Source organism: Tupaia chinensis, unplaced genomic scaffold (genome assembly GCF_000334495.1).
Source record: "Tupaia chinensis unplaced genomic scaffold, TupChi_1.0 Scaffold000212_1, whole genome shotgun sequence".
Lineage (NCBI taxonomy): Eukaryota > Metazoa > Chordata > Mammalia > Scandentia > Tupaiidae > Tupaia > Tupaia belangeri.
This window is the reverse complement of record NW_006159687.1, coordinates 1,264,315-1,274,514: the sequence shown is the minus strand read 5'-3', so window position 1 is coordinate 1,274,514 and position 10,200 is coordinate 1,264,315. Positions and strand designations below refer to the sequence as shown.

At 38.6% G+C, this 10,200-nt stretch overlaps 1 long non-coding RNA gene across 2 annotated transcripts in view; it reads right to left on the bottom strand.

Annotated features, from left to right (window-relative positions):
• LOC102486141 (uncharacterized) overlaps positions 1-10,200 on the bottom strand; it is a 491,111-nt gene that overhangs the window by 73,070 nt on the left and 407,841 nt on the right. The gene's annotated exons all lie outside the window — the stretch shown is intronic.

Here is a 10,200-nt window from a genome sequence, read left to right as displayed (position 1 = left end):
ACCAAGAAGGTGGGGGCGGTTTTACGGAGCCAGTCAGGCGAACCTTTCACTTGCCGAGAGGTCTAAATGGTCAGAGGTGTAGACGGTCAGAAAACCACGTAACTAGGCTGAGATTCTAACATACTGGTAGATCCCTTCATCAGTAAAAATAAAGCAGTCTAGAAAATCAGACCATCTGGAGAAATTAAAACCAGCTGGAATATGCACATCTAGTTTCAGTGGTCTGTCTGTTCGTCTTAGACCCAATATTGCCTGATATTTGATTTCGAGTTCTTTAAAATATGATTCAATAAAAATAGACTTTTAATGTACATGTGTTTTTTGGGGGATATCATTATTAGGTTTTTTATTTATACATGCTCACCGGACACATTATTTTTTTGGAGAGAGGTTTTTGCTATAGGGCGTGTGTGCTTGCTGGAAAGACAGAGGCAGAGAGAAAGCAAGAAATCCCCTCCCAAGGGGGAAGGCCACGCCGCAATCCCTTCTCCTCCAGTCTCCTCTTGGGAGCTTGGGCATGCACACAAACATTCCCGGTGTGAGTTTAAGCCACCGGATCCAGGACTCAAACCGCGGTTGACTACATGGGAGTCCAGCGACATAACCATTACGCCAACTGCTGGTCCCGACACACTATTGTTTTTTAAAACCACTTAAGAGTATGAGGAAAAGATAGTGAAGTAAACAGATATAAACTTTGAATGGGTTTTCAGAAGATGTACCGTATGGATCTTTTATATCATGTGTGTGTGTGTGTGTGTGTGTGTGTGGCGGGGGAGGATGCGTATGTGTGTATACTTTGTTTTTCTTATAAAGGAAGCACATAGAAGGATATTCTCTCCTGCCAAAGACTGACATTTAGAACAGTTAGCATTATAGTTTCATAATACTATGCACAGGTGTATCAGAAAGAAACCGCTGGGCCATGAAAAGTATTTTTACCACCTTATGAACATAAACACCTGTTTCTACATAATGCTAACTATTAAAATGTCAAGAGCAAAATTTTAAAAGTTGCACACCAGAAAAACCTAGAGAAATAAGGATTTAATATTTTCCAGTTTATTCTATTGGGTCGTTGGAAAAGTCATGATTATTTTTCTATGCAAAAATGGGTCATGACTTTTCTGATGACTCACTATTTTTTAAGAGAATGCTTCCATGGTTTTCAATTATTACTGCTTCTCAACTTCACATTGCTTGGGACTGTTTCCTCAATAAAATTAGCATTTTCAAAGGATAAAAGAGTTGTTTTTGTTTTGTTTTGTTTTTGAGCACAAAGGAGGGAAAAATTAATTTTGGTTTTCTTCATTTTCAGACGGTTCCTGTGTTTCATAGATGGGAAATCATACTGATGACTCACCTATTCATAGTATTATTTTGCTGATTCATGCTACATCAGCAGAAAGTAACAAGTCAAATTCCTCTTCCCTGCATAATAACAATCTACTTGTACTGGGGAGCAGGGCTGGTTTGCAGGAATTAATTTATGTCAATATAATCCAGCTCCTGAAATCCTCTTCATGACATTTGCCTTTAACTGAATTCTAAGAACAGAGAGTACATACAAGTTTTCCCCTACTTTCATAATTATGGCATCTGTACATTATTTAGACAAGCCCAGGCTGCCTTCTCTTGGCTGATACATTTTAGAATATCTCTGACTCATGAATATAAATAGTTGTGCAAAAATAAGTTTTATAAAACCAGCCCTGGTAACAAAAATCACCTAGTATTTTTCTATGCAAAAATGGGTCATGACTTTTCTGATGACTCACTATTTTTTAAGAGAATGCTTCCATGGTTTTCAATTATTACTGCTTCTCAACTTCACATTGCTTGGGACTGTTTCCTCAATAAAATTAGCATTTTCAAAGGATAAAAGAGTTGTTTTTGTTTTGTTTTGTTTTTGAGCACAAAGGAGGGAAAAATTAATTTTGGTTTTCTTCATTTTCAGACGGTTCCTGTGTTTCATAGATGGGAAATCATACTGATGACTCACCTATTCATAGTATTATTTTGCTGATTCATGCTACATCAGCAGAAAGTAACAAGTCAAATTCCTCTTCCCTGCATAATAACAATCTACTTGTACTGGGGAGCAGGGCTGGTTTGCAGGAATTAATTTATGTCAATATAATCCAGCTCCTGAAATCCTCTTCATGACATTTGCCTTTAACTGAATTCTAAGAACAGAGAGTACATACAAGTTTTCCCCTACTTTCATAATTATGGCATCTGTACATTATTTAGACAAGCCCAGGCTGCCTTCTCTTGGCTGATACATTTTAGAATATCTCTGACTCATGAATATAAATAGTTGTGCAAAAATAAGTTTTATAAAACCAGCCCTGGTAACAAAAATCACCTAGAGATCAACAACTCTGAAAGAATCTAGTGTTGCATTCCTTAGAATGTCAGATTAAACTAACATGTGCCAGTCAATATTGCTACACTGCGACCCTTGATGTCTCCTAAGCTAAACTATTAAGTCCAACATTCTCTCCTGTAAGCACTTATCTGTAAGGATGGCTAACATGTCCTCTGAAGCAGATATTGAAACTGATTGGACAATAGGTAGATACCAGACAGGGGCCTGGGGGCCGACCTCTAGAAATAGGGGGAGAAAATCTTAATCTGCAACACAATGCCGCTCTCTTGAAACCCTATCATTTTCACTTCCCATGTGTCTGCTGCCTGACTGTGAATGGATTTGAAAAGGAATGGTTAGTGCTGAAAATTGGATCAGAGCTAACATTCTCTCATTTTTATCAGCAGCTGCCAAAGGTCATCTGACATAATAGCTGATGAATTCAAGCCCAGTGGATTTCATTTGCAATTTTCAATTTACTGAGGCCTCCAAACCCCATGGTGATAAAAGCTTCCCCTATCGTGGCCTGTCACAAACATCAAGAAACTGCACAAACCCACAAGAAAGAAAAAAGAGAAAGCTGTGCATCATCACAGCTACAGATAAGGAGAACAGGAAGAAACGCTAGCACGCGGGAAGGAAGGGAGCAGCCTGTGCGGCCAGTTCCCTAAATGCCAATCGAAAGAGAAAGACTATGAAGGACAATCACATCATGTCCACGGAGTAACATCATGTTTCCTCAGAGCTTTTGTGTGAAAATTACCTTCTACTCTCTTACTTGACAGGCCCCCAAACAGAAATGTGAATGCAAATATGCAAATAAGTAAGTGAATAAGTAATTCTCGCTTACTTGGTCTTTGGAAAACACTTCGGAGATACTGCACTGTATTTATCATAGTTTTGCTTTGTGACATGCATGCTCAGAGAGCATCTTTTATCATGGAAGTGTCGATCAGCACCAAGAAATCATTTATTTTTCTTGCAAAGAAATGGCAGATCCTTTGGTTTCCTGGGGAGGTCTGTGGACTGACATGGCAACTACACGTAAGTGGATCTAGATACAGTGAGCATGAAAGATATATTAGCAGGAGGAAGCAAGCCATTCTTACCCCCTCGTCAAGTTATTTACAGTGAACTTAGGCAAGATCGGACACTGAATTCTGTTCTCAGCAACTGTGTAAATTGAGGAAGCCACGTGAGTGCTCCTTGGAGGACGACAAGTTTAAAGACTGAGCAGACCATCTTTACCCTATCCTAGTCGACTGATACTATAACCCAGAAACAGAAAGCAAAGAGATGACCAGTGTGTGAGGTTTAACTGCCGGGAGAATTTAATTTCAGACATGGAGGTCTGGATCCCATTTCTACCAAATGAGACTCAGGAAGGCTTATGAAATTAGTCTGATGAGGCAAGAGGACTTGGCAGTGGGCATCTTACCAACCTGCCTAATGACAAAATTTCTCTTGATACTACAAGAAAACCCAAGAATGATAGCAACAGGACCAGGATATTAACGTCCTGTGTGTGTTGGTGACTGTAAGACAATCAGTGGAAAGGAAAAGAGTAATTCCTGGCCAAACCAGTGTGGTTGTGCAAGACTGCCTATTGTAGAGTTATTCTTTACATTGTTACAACAAAAATAAACACCTGGGCTGTTTATCATAATGAATCTCCAGTTCTTTGAAATGATAGCATTTCTTAAGACTTTCTATTAGCAAAAAAATTAATAATCATTTAATTTTTCAAAGTGTCAAAATAGAAAATCGTCTCAATAGCTAAAGATGTAGAAATTAATATTGTACAATATGAGAAATAGAATATTATTCTAAAGCTGCAGAAAATATGAAAGGTAACCATATTTTAGCATTTTTGTATGTTTTTCTCCTACACAAAATGATTAGGATGCCATTTCTTGAAGCCAGCTTTCTTTTCACCCTTTCAAAAGTCTTCATAGGATCAAGGAGCACTCTCTTCCTATAACTGTAGTTTCTATAGGTTTTCTTTGATTCATTAGTATAATACTGAGACTCCAGGGTGCTGCAGATGATTTAATAGGATCCTAATTTAATGAGTCTTCTAAAAATACATACAACCTGTTGAAGGTTTCCATTCTCTCTGTTCCTCTCTAGTGGTGATACATGGCAAGCTGTATGCTATACCAGCTGGTCTATAGCTACAACGCGAGAAGGTTCCTCTCTTTATTAGAAAGGCATATCTGAATCTTCAGCAAAGAGCCCTAGGGACCAGCAGTTAGTGTAACGGCTATGTTGCTGGACTCCCATGTAGTCGACTGTGGTTCGGGTTCCCGACCTGGTGGCTTAAAACTCACGCCAGGCGTGTGTGTGTGCATGCCCAAGATCCCAGGAGGAGAACGGAGGAGAAGGGATTGTGGTGTGGCCATCACCCCCCGGGGGGGTGATTTCTCGCTTTCTATCTCTCTGTCTGTCTGGCAAGCGCACACACCTTATAGCAAAAGAACCTCTCCAAAAAAAAAGAAAAAGAAAAAGGAAAAAAAAGAGCCCTACATTTTTTATTGCATATTGGTTTATGAAACTCTTCCCTTTCTTGCCCGATGGCCAGTTACGCTCAGTGATGCATGGCTTTCACTGTACTTGGGATGGTACGATAGAGTATTGGCTATTTCGCTCATTCTTGCATGCATGCATGCAGCATTGATTTAGCACCTACTAAGTACAGGGCACTATTCTGAAAACCACAATGAGCTAAGATTTTTCCTACTCTCGAACAATTTATATAAGCGTAATGAATGTTTTAATGTTTTGTTTTCCCTCCCCGAAACTTAGTTTACGTCAGACAGCTATAACAACTTTAAAATAGTAAAATTATCTTGAGAATTTAGGAACTGGAATAATACCTTTGCTATCTTGACATCTTATTCTGAGTGAAAGCTGTGTTTACTATTTTTTTAAAATGTGAATTGTGGCCAGCAGGTGGCGTGGTGGTTAAGAATGCTTGACTCCCATGTTGCCTACCACGGTTCGAGTCCCAGACCTGGTGGCTTGCTTTCTCACTTCCCCCTCTCTGCCACTCACTCACTCTGTCTCTCTCTGGTGAAATTAAACAATAATAATAATAATAATAAAAAGTTAAATAAAATAATTCTTAAAAAATATGTGAATCACAATAACATCCTTTTTTTGCTGGGTCCAATACAATCCTGATTTATTCAATACTTTTCTTTGAATGAACTCAGCTTTTTGAAATTAAGGACATTCAGTTAGGCAGGTACCATTATGTAGACTACCACAAATGGGAAGCTTATGTCACAGCCCATGACTAAAGAAATAATAAATGTGTAATTATTATTGTATCTTCCTGTGCTCCACCTACACCATCTCCTGCTCCACAGTGGGAACAATACCATCTGTATGGTACTGGTTTGGTGCATGGTGCTGATAGAGACATGAGCTGCAGGTCTGACCGCCATAAAAGTGAAGGTCCAACTGTAGATACTTTGATTTTTATTTCGCTGTATCTGTAGATGAGAGAACAATGCCTAACACACACTAGATATTAAAAATATTTGTTACCTAGATAAATAAGAGCCAGATAGCTTCTGAAAGATTAACCTATATTTCTCTGATAGTCATACTCATCATACTTCACTATAATTACTTATTTAATATTTCTCTTAATCACTAAAGGTAAAAGTCATAGTTTTCTTATTCATCCTTGTTATAATTGTCAGGGTCTAGAATAATGTCTAGCATTATTATTAATAAATATTATAAATATTCACAGAAAGAAGGGATGTGCCATTCTAAGGTTGTACAGATTCTATAATCTCATTAGTCACTTTATTAGAGGTGTTCCATTGGCCAACAGCTTAAAGCTATTCAGTATCTTTCACATTAAAAATATGTAGTGTCGGGACCAGAAGATGGCATAATGGTTACCGGACTCCTGTGAAGTCGACCGCAGTTCAAGTCCTGAATCTAGCGGCTTAAAACTCATGCTGGGCCCATGTGTGTGCATGCCCCAAATCCCTAAGGAATGGAGGAGAAGAGATTGCAGTACGACCATCCTCCCTGGGGCATGATTTCTTGTTTTCTGTCTCTCTGTCTTGCTGGTGAGAGCATGCACCCGATATCAAAAGTCTCTCTCTCTCTCAAAAAAAAAAAAAATATATATATAGTGTTGAATAAATGAATATTTTTGTGACACCAGAAAAAAATCAATTCCATATATGAAAGGTAGAACTTGAAAAGAGAATAAACAATCTATTTTTAATGCTTAAATGTAGCACCAGTTTCTAGCTCTTGAATAAGTCACACCTGTGAAGGCTTTCTTACAAATTTACAAATTAAAATTGCATTAGAATATATGTGTTTATAAAAGAGCTGACAAACATTGAGGTCAGAAAATTACAACAAATGATATCTGCCATGATCTGATGGTATATTTTCATTTAGATTGTTTTTATGAATCTCTTGATTCACTTAAGATCCAGACTCCTGACTAGACAAATGTTATTTATAAAATCTGAGTCCACATTTTCTATTACAAGGACATCCATAAGAAGAAATAACTACTAAAGAATTAGCTGCATTTCTCTGGTCCCCACCTCCAAAGGAGTATTGTCAATCACTCCCCCAAACATATGCTTTTGTAGGTTTTGAATGCTTTGAACTGGAAAACGACTATTTTAGTGGATAATTAAAGGGTGTTAGAACTGATTGAGCTTGTGTAGAATCAGGAAAATTGGTGGGATTCGAATGGACATATAGGTCATACCACTTTTCTTTTGTAATATTTTCTACTGCAAATGATTCTTCAGTTGAAAAATCAAGCCTTGAACTAAGGTATTACAAATGGATTGACAAAGTGTAACTAGAAAATTAAACACTGGAAGAATTGTGTTTATCATTTGAGAAATCAGACTCAGCTTAAACAAAGGGGTTATTTCTTTAACAGCATAATTCTTTCTTTTGCATAAATTTATTGATGAAGTATTTTATAGTCAATTTTATTTGAGCAAATCAGTACTTCTCTGATCTGTACTATGTGGAATAGGGTTCAGTAACATATCAGTAGGTGTTAGGTTAAAAAAATCTTGGGTCATAAAAGTTTGAAAAATTTTAATTTGAACAGATTTTAGAAAGTTATTCCCCCATCCTTCAGACTATGCTAATATATATTGTGATGAGTTAAATTGATAAACTATAATAGTTTATACTTACACTGGGGTACATATACTCAACCCTAGTTAGCCACATTTTCTCTCTCTCTTTTTTTAATCACCAACGTGTATGCTCACTGGAGAGAGATAAAGAGGGGAGAAAGCATCCCACAGTGGGACAAGGCCGTGCAACAATCCCTTCTCCTCAGTGGTCCATTGACAGTGTGGGCACACATGCTTGCTTTGTTTTTCAAGCTGCTGGGCCAGGATTTAAGTCACAGATGGCCATGGGGATCTGGCTCATTTAATCACTAGACTACAGAGCTGGGTCAACATTTCTCTTTTTTATAAGATCTTTTAAGAAGTTAGGAAACATTACATATGGGATCAGCAGACGATATAATGGTTACATCATTGGACTCCCACATAGTTGACCACAGTTCGAGCCCCAGAACTGGTGGCTTAATATGCCAGGTGCCTGTGCATATGTGCCCAGAAACTCAAGAAGAGAATGGGATAAGGAATTGCTGCATGGCTATACCCCCTAGGAGGTGATTTCTCACTTTCTGTCTCTGTTTCTCTCTGTCTCTCTGGTGAGCGTAAACACCCTATAGCAAAAATCTCTCTCTAAAAAAAGAAAAGAAAGATTATATTTAATTAAATTATCCTGTATGCTGTATCCCAAATCTATTCTTTTCTAATTCTTTTCAAAGGTCATCGACATTCTGAAATGAATATATTCCCATGTAACTATCACAAAATTCATTTATTATTTGCATGCATTAAAAGTTGTTATAAGTTGCATAATATTGTAAAATACTTCTTCAAATTTTTATGGAAAATTATATTTTGAGATATGTTTGTGTTGATACATGTAGAACCAGTTCATGTTAAGTCTATTTTACTCTTGCGGATACACATTCCATTAATCTAGTTCACTACTGTTGAAAGTTTCTTCCCAATGATATGGTAAGGAACATATATGGAACCTCGCTGCGTGGTTCTGGATGTTTTCTCCTTCTTGCTCCTGCTCTTTGGTGTGTGCACCCTTGGCCTGGCAGTGCAGCCCCAAGGAATTCCAAACGCCCTGCTCCCTTCAGCTCCCATCCTGCCGTAAGAGTGGCTTCTAGCAAGTGCAGCAGTCACCCTTGAACAGTTTATCTACTGGATAATGTTTCTCCTATTTATTATTAGACCAAATTCATCACTTTTGGCATTTGAGTCTTTTCTGTTATTGCTAGTGTTTTGTCTGCTTGAGCTATACATTTCTAGACATGTGTTAAGATATCACTCTATGGACCAGCAGTTGGCGTAACGGCTATGTCGCTGGACTCCATGTAGTTGATCATGGTTCAAGTCCCAGACCCAGTGGCTTAAACTCATGCCGGGCATGTGTAAGTGCATGTCCAAGATCCCGAGAAGAGAATGGAGGAGAAGGGATTGTGGCCTGGCCACCCCCCCCCCCGGGGGGTGATTTCTCGCTTTCTGTCTCTCTGTCTCTCTCTGTCTTTCTGGGGAGCGCACAAGCCCTATAGCAAAAACCTCTCCAAAAAAAAAAAATCACTCTAAGATTGTGAATTTTCCAATTTTTGCTTGTAAGCTCTCATTTTTCTGTTTGAAAGATTCTGAAGTTATGCTGCCGAGCACATATGAATCCATGACTGCTGTACTTTTTGCAGGGTTGCTCCTTTGTTATTACATGCAATGTCCCTCTTTTCCATTACCCATGACTTCACTGAAATTCTATTTTGTCTTACCAATGTTCTCATGAATCTGTTCCCTCGGAAAAGCTAGATTATACAGGGCATTGTAGGTCATATGGAGGCTTTCAACTTTTTCTCTTCGTGAGATAGGAAGACATTAGAGGAATCAGAGCAAAAGAATGAGGCATGACACATGTTCGTAGGGTCACTCTGACTGCAGTGTTATAAATGAAAAGTCGGTCAGGGGCCAACTTTCTTTTTCTCAAAGAGGAAGAGTAGTGAAGAGACTATTGTGGACTATTGTGGGCCAGCAGGTCGTGTGGTGGTTAAGGTACTGGATCCCACATAACTGACTCGTTGATTGGAGTCCCAGACCCAGTGGTTTGAAAAACACACCAGGCTTGTGTGTGTGTGTGTGTGTGTGTGTGTATGTGTGTGTGTATGTATGTGTGTGTGTGTCCAAAATCTGGAGAGGAGAATAAAGGAGAAGGAATTGTGGTATGGCCACTCCCACCCCTCCCCATGGGGGATGATTTCTAATTTTCCTTCTCTCTTTGTTTCTCCCTTTCTCTCTCTGCTGAGCACATGTACCCTATAGCAAAAAAGACTATTGCAATAAAATCATAAAGAGATAATAGAATTTGCACATTCTGAATGGCGAATTTGAATCAATCTTCCTGCAGAGAACACCTGGTTAAGCAGAAGAAAGCATATTTTTAAAATATATCAAATAATTTTAAAAAGCCCCCAAGAAAGTGAACATTTGTGGCGAGGTAAAGAAGGAACTTAGAAGACTGAGTCTAGCATGTCTGTGTGGCTTTCCCCCTCACGGTGTCTGCCAATTCTAAAAGCAGTCAAAGAGGAGGGGGAAGTTGTACTAAGCTTCTGGGATTCTCAAGGCACCCAGGAGGAGGACCTGAGTAATAATCGTAGCCACTGGTTTGTGAACCAGAAGGTCTATGTTATAGAAGTTAACCTAGAAGTA